Source organism: Poecilia latipinna, unplaced genomic scaffold (assembly GCF_001443285.1).
Source record: "Poecilia latipinna isolate Pla-1442-1.1 unplaced genomic scaffold, P_latipinna-1.0 Scaffold465, whole genome shotgun sequence".
Classification (NCBI taxonomy): domain Eukaryota; kingdom Metazoa; phylum Chordata; class Actinopteri; order Cyprinodontiformes; family Poeciliidae; genus Poecilia; species Poecilia latipinna.
The window spans coordinates 392457-404758 of NW_015113081.1; the positions used below are offsets into that span (position 1 = coordinate 392457).

At 39.9% G+C, this 12302-nt stretch overlaps 1 long non-coding RNA gene across 1 annotated transcript; it reads left to right on the forward strand.

Annotated features, from left to right (window-relative positions):
- The first annotated feature begins 4743 nt into the window (after positions 1-4743).
- On the forward strand, positions 4744-7425 carry LOC106951558 (uncharacterized). The gene is made up of 3 exons (XR_001425833.1): positions 4744-5351; positions 5783-5813; positions 6274-7425. It is a non-coding gene; the product is annotated as an uncharacterized LOC106951558 (long non-coding RNA).
- Positions 7426-12302: the final 4877 nt, after the last annotated feature.

A 12302-nucleotide genomic window follows, 5' to 3' on the forward strand; every position in this document is an offset into this window, starting at 1 on the left:
TTAAAGCTGGTACTAAAAAAATATATATCTTATTTCTTCTTTTGTTTCCTACACTTAATAAATATAACAAGTTAAATGGTAGATTTTCTTCTTTAAAAAAATAAAGCACTGCTTGAAGTGGTTAAAGAAGCTACACATCCCAACGCTGCTGTCCAAAGTTAGACTCCAGTCTTTGGTTCCTTTTTTGTTTTACCTCCTTTTTTTCTGTCAGTTTGCTGTCGTAAAAAAGCCACTGGTGCCAAAAAAATTATTTGAAACCCCCACAAAACATTTGATGCGCTGCGTTAGTGGAGAGGCCTCGTCTTTGATGCAGCAGTCAGCGGTTTGAGTAAAAAGCTCAATGATCTTTCCACTTTTCTCACAACTCACTTTGCTGTCTCGCAAATAAAGGCCATCAGAGCTAATAAAACTATAAAAACACAGAGAAGTTTTCCCTCTGAATTTGTCTTTTTAAATATGCTTACAAGAAGTTGAAGACAGATTGCCAAAATAAGAACTACAATAACAATCTCATGAAATCAGCAAACTTTAATAAATGAATAAACACGCAGCATCCAGCTGAGTAAACCGCATAAAAAAATATATCATTTACAGATCTTAAAACCCAAACGACTGACGATCGTCTATTTTTTTTAAAGCATCGACAGATTAGAAATCGCGTCTCTCCTTCTCCGTGCAGCTTGGACATTTGTTAGACCTCATGGCATAAGCCGAGGTCGTACGTTTCCCCAGAACTGTAGTTATTACCAGGAGAATGTGGAGAACCACAAGAACGCTCTGATTACAATTTGTAGTCATATCTCAATTTGTCAGTCCACTTAAAGAGAAATTCCAAAGTGAAAATGACATGAAAGACATGAATTTCACCAAACATGGCTGTGGTTGAGTAAATATAATTTGCACGCTGACAGATTATTTCTGTTGCACAAGTTATTAATGATCCGGCGGGTTCAGAAATCTCAATCAGGGGGTTTAGCATACATCCCACGGATGTACACTGTACAAATAATTTTGAACCGTACGTGATGTATTATTCTTATTATTTCATTTCAGCCCCAGGCGTCTTCTGGGAGCAGAAGGTGCAACTGATTAATGTTTCTCCTGACTCTGTGAACATGTGTTTTAGCGATCCTCCTTGGGCAGCGGCTGCATGCAGTAAACTGGACTGTTTGTCCGACTAGCGTTGGATTATGATGGACGAGGGAAGTGTGGGTGTCATTAGGCTACTACAAGAACTTTAAATATACACTGGAAAGTCACTGATAAAGAAAAAAAGAAACACAATCCTCATCTATACATTCAGCTGATGCTCAGCTTTTAGTTTTATGAAAGTATCACGAGTACGTTGGCGAACGTGTGCAAAAACGGCTTGTTTGCGCCGTGAAAGGTGAAATTGTAACGGTTAATTTTCATCCTGAACTGAATTTGTACGTGAGAGTCTGAGAGAAATCACACCAAGAAAATACATAAAACAGCCTTTTTCCTGTTTAGCGAAATGAAGTCAAAGGTGATTTGATTTTTTTTTTAACTGTTTTTAGCGACTTTATGTGTTTATCATGTTAACTTTATCACATTAGAAGCTCTCTTAAGGCCCAAAATGCTTTGGAAATAGCGTATATCTCACCAAGACAAATTCTTACTTTTTTTTTTTTCCTAAAAAGTACTTTATGTGAAATATATGACAGTCTTCCTACCCCCTGTTTCATGACAGCAAATGACTGAATGTTCGTATTTTTTATTTCTTGCTGGCAGGCGGTAAGCAGACAGAGTTCAGCAAAGGGGATTAGAGCTGCTATCAGGCAGACGGGGCCAGGAGGGTCCACAGGAAATGATCACGGCCTCATGCAGGCAGGTTAGGGGCCAGAGTCACCAGACCAGCTGCTGCAACCAGGAGAACAAGAGGAGAAACGCTGAGAAGAGAAATAACATAAACGTTTAAGAAGTCACAAAAGGAAAACCTTGACACAGTGGGAGAGGAAAAGTTGGTTTAAAGAAGGAAGGAACTATGGTAAATACTGGAATCCTTTTCAAGCACATGACATACATCTACTGGGGAGCCTAATGTTGAGGTTTGACCCCTTGATTTATTAAGTTTCCTTGTTCTGGAGGTTTCTTGGGGTCAGGCAGAGGGTAGTGGTTCATAAGTGCTGATAAATCTCTCCGGTTTGGCTGCTCACACACATTGCTCAGGCATGTGGAGACAGAGGAAGTAAACCAGTTTGATTCCTCGGCACATCACTCCCCGTGCAGCCGAGGTGTTTTCTGACTCACTGAGCTTTCATGAGCAGCGGCCAGCGCCCAGAGGACGGGAACCGCTTCCTGCAGGAGGAATCGGGCTCAGTGTTGGACCGTCGTGTGCAAAGTGTTTCCACCCCTTCAGCTTTTGACCACACACCAACCAGAAACGCTGACTATCTATTTAATGACAAAACACAAATGGTGCTCTGATTTGATGACGCCAAACCTATGGCAGGAAGCTAACACAATCCCCACCATCATACATGGTAGTGGTAGCATGGTAGTGGTAGCATACTATGGGAATGTGTTTCTTTACAGGGAAGCATACACCAATAGCTTCAGTGGAATGGTTTGGACCAATGCATACAAATTTCTTAATACAGGTTTAATCTAAATATTAATTGTAATTAAAGTTTTTAGTGATTGACTATTCTTTCACGTTTGGTTTAAATGTTGTCTCATTAAGTAATCAAATTAATTTACTTTAATGTTCTACAAAAATGATGCAGAATGTAAAGATCCAGTTGTACAAAGATAACTAAGAGGTTTATTTTAAGCGAGGGGGCGGAGCCTATTCAAACTTAGCCTTGCAAGTTCATCCATAGCTCTGAGTTTTTCAGTTTTCAAGAAATTCCTTTGAGCACAACATATATACATATACATAAATAATAAAAATATAAAACTGATACCGGGTCACAACACATGATGTGTCATTGACGTGTGTCATCAGTCAAAATTTAACAGTTTTGTGATTCAACGTTAATTACTAAATTACCAAAGGGAGAACTAATGTTTATGATTAGATCTTTAGGGTCCCTCAATGGTTACTATATAAACTAAATATTATAAGTAGCTTTAAATAATGTTATACTGGTAATTTGCTTAATGTGGTTATGTTAGTTTACCTTAAAATAGTACTATTATATGAAGAAATTTCTGCAAGCTAAACCGTTTTTGGTAAAGACTGATAAATGTGTTTGCTACAAAGTTACCACAGCTAAACCTGCTTGGTTCCATCTATGTGTAAAAACTAGAATGGTTCGAGGCAACCTGTTCGCATGCAGTCAACAAACTCGGGTTCAGAGTGTATGGTCTAGTCAAAGTTCAAACCAAAATCTAAATTAGAATCAGTAGCTTTAAAATCATACCGTTCTGAGATACCTTCCATCAAATCTGACTGAAACTAAGCTATTTTGTAAAGAAGAGTTGGCAAAACAACTTTAGTTTAAAGCTGAAAGTAACATACCCAAAATACCCATAAGCTGAGTCAGGGGGCGACGTAGAAATGCACAGCACATTTTTTCAGATTAAAATGTGCAAATGAATTCGAAGGCCCATTTTTCTACGCTGATATGAGCAATAAAAGTGAAAACTTTTATCCCGGAAATTGAGAAGTTTGCCCTCGACCTGTTTAAATTTAACTCAGTAGGCAACACTCAGAGCAGTTTAGCACAAGCTGACTATCGTCTATCAAAACAAGAGCAGAAAATAACAAACAGAGAGGGAACCTGAGATTCCAGACATGCATGCAGGATCCCCTCAAGACGGGTCTGAATCAAAAAGCCACACAGTCACATCGTGGCCCCCCTTCAACTTCCACAAATGCGGCACATCTATCACACTGACAAGATAGTTGATAATTTCTTCCTCCACACCCTCAGGTCAACAGTTTAAGCTCGCAACTTAAAGTGTCGTTGGAAATAATTAGCCTCCTTCTTTATTCTGAGCGGTGCCACAGCTAACCGGCCTTAGCAAAGCCCCAGGTGTCGTTTGGCAGAGAGCAAAGGACAAATCTGAGAGCTATTGAGGTTGCGGCATTTTTCAGAATTAGGCGCCCGAGAAAGATTCCCCGGAACCTTCTTCCCGTAATCTATTTACCTTCGGCAACAATCTCTAACTGGCAGTTAGGAAAGAATGGCTCCCATTGCCAAGGTCTCAGACACAGATGTTTGAATCCAATTTAAAACCTGGAAGGAATGCAGACTGACAAAGCTGAAGCTGAAACGGTACAGAGGGGCGTTCAGGAACGTGTACTGTACTCACGATAACAACTCGCCCCTTTTTGTAGCCCTGTTGACGAATTCAAAGGCCGAAGAACCGGTTCCCCTTTCCTTTCGGCGTTCTAAACAATCCTCTGTTTGTCATCTCTGGATCAGCATCTGCTGTAGTTGTTTAAATGGCATCACCGCTTTGACCTCCGACCGGTTTGTAAACTTTACCAGTGTGTGTTTGACCAGACAGCTCCTCTCTGACCAGGACAGGCTCAGCAGTCTAAATACGAAGTCAACCCAATTCGGTCTGATAGACTCAAGGCGTATCTGTGAAATATCACTGGGATGACTGGTTTCGAGAGCCATGCCACAGTCCTCATCAAAGCGCTCTCAGGAACGCCAGCCAAAACAGAGCCGGGCTCACAGCTGCAGCTAGTTGGGGAGTTGGCTTGATTTAATCTGAGCTAAACATGATCTGATTTAGAGTTAATTTGGCCCTGGTGTGGCTGAAGTTTGGTACGACAGTCGAGCCGACAAGGAAAAGTGACCTTTGACGAGGTAAAGAACTTCGCAAAGGTCTTTAAAGGGATAAAAGTGCACTCCTGTCTGCAGCTGCAAACAAAAAGCAGGTACAACACTTTAGTCTCATCTCCCAGAGAAGCACTCAACGTTTAAGTGGAGCCTCCACATTAGCAGTTCACCCCTGGCCCTGCGTCCACCTGTCACGGCGGAGCAGTGATCGAAACGTGCTGGCACGAGAGCACACAGGAAATCCCTCCAACAAAACACCCGACAGGCTGGAATGTTGGCACCGTGTTGGTACACAAATCAAACGGCCTGTTCGACTCAGACTAAGCTCAGCGGCGGCCATGTGACACCAAGAGGAATGCTGGAGTGTGATGTCGGGTCGGAGGGGGTCAGCCAGACGTGTGTGTGTTTGGAGTACACAGGTGGAGAACCAACAAGTTTAGCAGAGGTTTTTAAAAGGGGGGATTTGGGGAGCAGCTGAGGCCGAGGTGCTAATTCCAAACTGTTCAGCCGGAGAGAAGTGTGAAGGTCTCAGTGTTGAGGACGCCAGCTAAATCTGAAACTCGGTGTCCTTAATGTCTAGAATATTAACCAGTAAGTAATATAATATCATTTTGCATTGTTTTGTCAGAAAAATTCTGTTAAATTGTTGGTTAAAACCAGTTAAGTCAGTTATTTTGCTAGCCTAGCATGTACAGTAAAAAAGTTATAATATCTGTAACAAGACTTTTTCAATCATTTGAATCTGAATAACAAAATTCATACATTAAACAGAGTGAAGCCTAAAATTATTCATATCCCTTACAAATTTACATTTAAAGTTATTTTTTACTCAAGCAAAACATTTAATGATCTACTTTAAAATATGTATTTATCAAGAGAAAAATATTTATGGGCATTAAAGCCCTTAAATCCTTTAGCAAGCTAGCGTTGCCAAATAGCATGCTAACTAGCATTGGTGATGGACTCCAAATCTCTGAGGCTGTCCTCCTTGCCATTTCCCTAATCTTTTGCTGTCTCCACAGATTTTCTATCAGATTAAGTCAAGAATCTGTCGTAAGTGTACACTTTGTAAACTACAGTTTTTTTTCCATTAATTTTTGATGTAAGTGAATGCTAAACTAAGCTAGCGCTAGCTTGTGCTAGCTACTCAGCAAACACAACCCAGTGCTAGCTTAGGGATGCCAAATAAAATGTCTCTATGTAATTTTAAGTGAATAAACTCATTCATTATTATGAACTAAAGTCCTTAATTCAACCCCACTGATGGAGTTTGCTATAGTGAATCATTTTAACATCTTACCTTTTACTTTTTCACTTTGGCGCAGAAGAACATTGATGTTTGATCAGATATGTGTGCTGTTTTATTTCACATAATGCTTCTGTAAAGTTAAACATTAATTACTATATATTTAGAATAGTGCAATGCTGCATTATTTGTTGAGGAAAATCTTCTTTGTCATCATTATCGTTTCAAATGAAAAAAAAAAGTAACATTTTTATTCTATTGTTCTAGTTTTATTCAACAGCATTAAGAGCTGTCATCAGAAAGGATCTGCTGAAAGCCAAGTGTGTTCCTCTGGAATCTCAGATCGCGGGATGCTGAACCAGCACAGCTGTGAATTGTGTTGAGCTGCGGAGTGAAGATTGTGATGCAAATGCTTCAGGGAGCAGAGTCGTGAAGGAATGCACCGCTGTCCAATCCTCCCAGCTATGCTGTGTTTTCTGCTGCAGATCAGGGTGGAAAGGAAATGAAAGAGAAAAGAAATCTGCCATGAATCTGCAGCGGGCATGCAGCACGGAGAACCGGGGATTCTGCTGCTCTGGACACGACTGTCACTTTTAGAGCATACTTAGGTGTTAAAGAACATCCTGAAAAGCATGTCGTTTGCCCCGCTTGTGTTTATAAAAACCTCTTAGGAGAGAAATTGGAGGACGAGGTGACGTTTTACCTGCAGGGACATTCATGTCTCAGTGCTGAGCGACAGCAGCGACTGGCTCAGCGCAGAGCAAGAACAAAAACGTGTCATCCTCTGAGCCGTGCTGCAGTTTGAATTGTTTTAACTCGGGCGCAGAGATCTGTGACGATACCCCGACATGACCCATTAAAAGGAATCTCTCCCTCTCACACACACACACACACACACACACACACACACCAAGGGCTCCTGCGCCTTTCAGTAATGCAAGACTCTGAAAAAAGGACAAATGTTTATTTCCCTTCTGGAGATCTAATGAGATCATTAGTTCCTGCCACCTCCAGCATCCTGCACACATGCACCGCTCCGTGCTTCTGCTTGGCCTCAGCTCAAAAACAAAAGATGTAAATATTAGGATTTGGCCATTAAGAACGAGTTGGAAATGTGGAAAGAGCAGCAGGGCCACGAGAGGGGGAAGAAGGACAAGTGAGGAGAACCGGGAGCTGTGGCAGAAAATCTGAGATATCCACAATTTTTTACTTCTCAGCTCTCAATAATGATGAGCTGTGGGACAAAATGTTACCTTCACCTATTCAATACTCGCATATTCAATATCCACAGTATACTTATGATTGCTATTCTCATATGCAATTGTTAAAAAAAAAAAAGTAAAATAAGCCAATAAGGAAGGTGGCAGTGTCTTTCCTCAGGAATTTGTATGAATGATTTGTATATTTCAACACTTACAGTTGCAGTAAAAAAAAAAAAAAAACAAGCTTCCATGCAGCTCACCACGTGTATCTATAGTTTTGTTACATGTCTTAACAAAATTTGGGTTACTAATAATATGAATTAATTGAAGATCTAATTAACGATTAAAGACAAATTGTGATATCAAGACTGTTAAACGCTGAAAGGAATAAAATTTTTTTTTTTTGTACATAAAGACATCAAATCACTGGTTTTGTTGAGAAGTGAAGAAATCTGTTGCAATCCTAACAGCTAATGAGATAGACAAACTTGTTTAAGATAAATATTTGGAGTTGAAAACGACTCAAACAGAAAAAGTATATATTTGTGTGATACAGTTAGAGGATGATGATGCCCTACAGGCCTTCGTTGCTGCTGAACAACTCCCTTGTTATGAAGAAAATGCTGAATAAATTTTGCAGTGAGTTGCCATTACTGTAACTTTGGCTGGATCAGGACGAATGCACAGGACTAAACTTAGCAAAATGTTGAGAGTCAATGGTAATTATTTTTTATTTTTCTCCCTCAGACATTAACATTTTCTGTTTGATGTGCTTAAATCACCTAAAGCAGCCGATTTGTCAGGATTTACTCACTTTTCCTACAAACTCACAACATCTGTTCACCACTACTAAAGAAACTCATTCTGATAATGAGCTTAACCTCACCTCGCTTTAGAAAACCCAAGCTATCCCTTTAAAAATACCCCTATAGCCACTCGATTGCATTTTGTTTTTGCTTTTTTTTTTTCTTCCTACCTTTAATGGCTACCCTGTCGTTTAATTTAGAGCATTGATCGGGACAATTACATGAGCTAATGCGGGGCAGTAAATGCCCCCGGGTTCCCCGGCTGCTCCGGTGCGTTCACACTTTCCAGCTGCTCGGTTATCATTTCATCAAGAGGTCCAAACAAGACCACACAGACTGCTGCGAAATGTTTTAGTGCAGGTTTAATGAGAGCTCTTCCAGGAGTATTTATCACTACAAGATTCTGTGACCGCACACATTAAAATGTTTATTGGTGGATGAAACAAGTTCCTCCCGCCATGATGTATGCCGAGTTGGACGGAGGGAGTCTGAGCGTTGCCTGCTCCCATCTTGGTAGCGTAGATTCAGATGCCCCGGCTGAAGGTTTTTATTGCACAGCGGGGAACCAAACCAAACGCATGAACTTTATACAAATGTGCGCATCAACATCGTGATTGCCCATTTTTCTACACCCTATATGAGGGTATTTACAAAGGGGGAAGGATGGGAATGCACCTCACTCGGAAAACTGAAAAATATTCGTGTTTTTCTCTAGTTATTTTCGCTCCATATGAGGAGATGGAAAAGTTAAACATTAGTTAAACGTAAAGAAGTAAAATATATACATATTTTTTTTAAAAAACCAAGAATTTCACAGACCGGGATCCTTCATATTACAGCTTCTTTTTCTTTCTTAGATGCATTTTAAATTTTAGCAATTTCAGCAATGTGCTTCAGAAAAGCTGTTTTTGATTTTCCCAGCATCATATAAATCACCCAAGAATCACTTAAAGCTTCCTGGTGCGTCTCAGTTTATGAACGTAATTTCACCACAATTTTTTCAGCTTTTTTTTACTGTGTCAGTTTGTTTTTGTTTTTTGTTTTTTATCTGCTTATTTGTGTTTTTCAAAATACTTTATAGTGCAGAACTTAACTGGGAAAGTTCAGATCCAAAGTCTGAAACACACAACAAACTGAGCTCTTCTCTGTTTTAACAAGTTCTAAGGTAATTTTATTTATGTAGCACATTTTTAGCAACAAGGCAATTTAAAGTGCTTTACGTGAATTAAAAGGAAATACAACCAAAATAACAAACCAAAGGAAAGAGCAAAAAAAAAAGAAGAATCTAATAATGCTGATCCAAAGTATATAAATTAGATACAAGTGGAGCTGTGCTTGATGAGCAGTCACTGTCAAATTATGCTAATAAAGGAAGAAAATTCACTGTTTCATTTTACAGACTCTTTATAAGTCTGGCTTCACGTGTGGACTTGGGCCCAGAGCCAGAACAAGAGTCTCCAAACTCCATTAGCATTTCTCTGAAATTGCGATCAATCGGCTTTTTCATTCTCCAGTTAACATCTTGTTTCATGAGTAGACAGCCATGAATGAATTAAACAGATGAGGGATATTGTTTTTTTTCCTGCATGAAAGATATTGAAGCAATAATTAAAAACCCACCTGTGATAAAGTGCTAAAAGAAAATAAATTAAATTGCTCTTACATTTTGACATATTTTAATTCTGGTTTAATTTTAGAAGTTGGATCATTAGAACTGACTCTGTTGTTGCAAAACTCAAAGAAATCCTCCCTGTTTTCATCTGTAAAGCAGGGAACAGAAAATATGTTTATGCAGGTATGAATAATTAATCATGACTGAGATTTATGAAGCAGAATGATGTCATCAGTCTAACGACGAGACAGTGTGTTTATGTGCAGAAACATTGCTGAACATTGTGACGATGACATGTTCGACCACATGACGTCCTCAGAGGCGTCCTGAAAACAACGTGGGCTGCACAGACATAACATAACGCTAAATTAAATAAGAAAATAACGTTGACAGGAGCAGCTCTCAGTTCTGGTTGGGTGTGATTTTTTCATTCTAACACCATGACAGCAAACGGTTACAAAGGAAGTCCAACATGTCTCTAATGCTTCCTCAAGGCAGACTCACGTTTCAAATAAAAGAAATTACAAATAAGCTTACGTGAAATCAATCATGAAAACCTCCTAAAAATATGTCAGAAGAAAAACCTGATTTGTTTTAAAATGAAAAACTATGTGAATTGTGCTTTAAATTCACTTTGATTAAGTTAATTTGATGATATACGTTATAATTTCTGACATTAGTAGTAGTAGTGGTAGTAAAAGAACATTTAATCCCAGTATTTCAATGCAATTTCTATTTTATTTTGTGGGTAATTGCCCTTTCAGCACTTGAAGCATTTATAGGTTCTATATGTTCTACTGAGGTAATTAAATAAATTTTTAATGCACTCTAAAAACCTTTCGTAACTCGATATCCCTCTGTTTTGATGGAAATCAGTTCAGCCTGTATGGAAACAGACGGAACCAGAACCAGAACGAAGGTTTCGGATTGACAGAACGTGTAAAATATGTCAGCGCCTTGGGTGTTTACCTGGAGCTCGAAACCTTTCAGCAGCTGCTCCACATTCAGGAGCAGCTTATCGATGCTGGCACATTGTTTCCTGCTCGATGTTCTCGGAAAGTGGAAAAAAAAAAAAGGAGAAACCTTTATTTTTCCCACAACACAGCTCCCTTATTCAGAAAAGTCACAAATCAAGTGTGCGCTTCAAGCATGGCTAATAGCACAAAATGGCTCTGCTTGCTGCCTATCGCGCTCGAATAAAATGGAATTACCTCACCGAGGCTGAGAAATATGGAAGCAATTAAATCAAGGGGGTAATCTGGCCACTGTTCAGATGTAGCCCGATGTTAGAAACGGTCGAGAGAATGAGATAAATATACGAGCCGGGTCTATTCCTTTGCCACATCTATTGCTTGCTTGTTCTGTAAAATATGGTTCTTTGCAAATGAGAGCACAAGTTGAAAGATTTGTGAGAGCAACAGGCTGATTTGCTGTGATTAGCTTGAGAAGAAACGTCTGAATTTGAGTTCCCAGCCATTCGTTTGGACAACTTAACCGGATCGAAGGGAATTGGAATCAGCTTTTATGGCTCCCGTTGTTTACGCGCTCTAATTTAGGGAAGTCTAGTCGCAGTTTGAGCTGCCGGGCCTGGACTCGCGTCCTCGCGCTTCGGCCGGAGGTCAACAGAAAATCAGCAGCAGCCTCCCGAACGTGAGATAAAGATTGACGCTTACGTCTGCTGACCTTTTGGGCCGCGCGCGGCCTCCATGAGAACGGGGTACTCTTCGAGAAATAAACAAGAGCCACATCTGCTTTCAATATGTCAGTATATGTGACAAACAAAGAGCTTTTCCCCCGACAGCGTCCAACGTTGTCAGTTTGTTTTATAAAACTGGAAACAGAAAGAGCGCACCGGAATCGCTTCAAATGGAGACGCACTAATCAGTAAAGAAAGGGACACTCTGTTTACGGCAGATGTTTCTGTTTGCTGCTCAGAAAAGCCTGTGACTCCCTGCACAGAAATATTAAAAGTGCAATGAATTATTTTTGAAGGGATTTCAAGGAATTGGGCTAGAAAAAAATGAATCCCCAACTTGAATGTTTTTTTCTGTTTTCTCCAACCAGCTGCCTGTTTGAAAACCAATTATTCTAAAAAACTAATCATCACAGGCAATGTTTCATTTAATATTGTTCTCCTTATTCACTCCAAACAGATTATACCTAAATGACAATGATCAGCTTTGTGTGACTGCAGCCTGTTAGATTAAGACATTAACGGGAAAAATAACATATGAGAATTAAAAAAAAAAAAAAGCACAACATGGAGACTAACGATATGCCTCACACAGACTAATGGCCCGACCGCCTAGCTGATCTGTGGTCGGAAAACGGGGTCGGGCAATTGCACTTATCAGATTGTGTTGGCTGATCCCAGAGCTGCTGGATGGACGAATGTTTCTCTCTGGTCTGAAGCTCTGGGTGGCATCCAGACTGTGGCTGGTAACACGAATTCCCCAGATCAGCTTTAATGAACGCTGCGTTTTCCAGTCTTCTGCTTCTCTTGAGTGTTTAAAGAGAAAGCAAAACAGGGCCTGAACGGGCTCTTTCTGGTAAGTGGGAGATTAATTAAGGCCAAACAGAAAAGATAGAAAAAGAATAAATAAGTAGAAACATGCGTAGGCGTCAGTACTGATTGGTTAAAGGATCTGGCATAATTATACTTTCCGTGTCTACAAT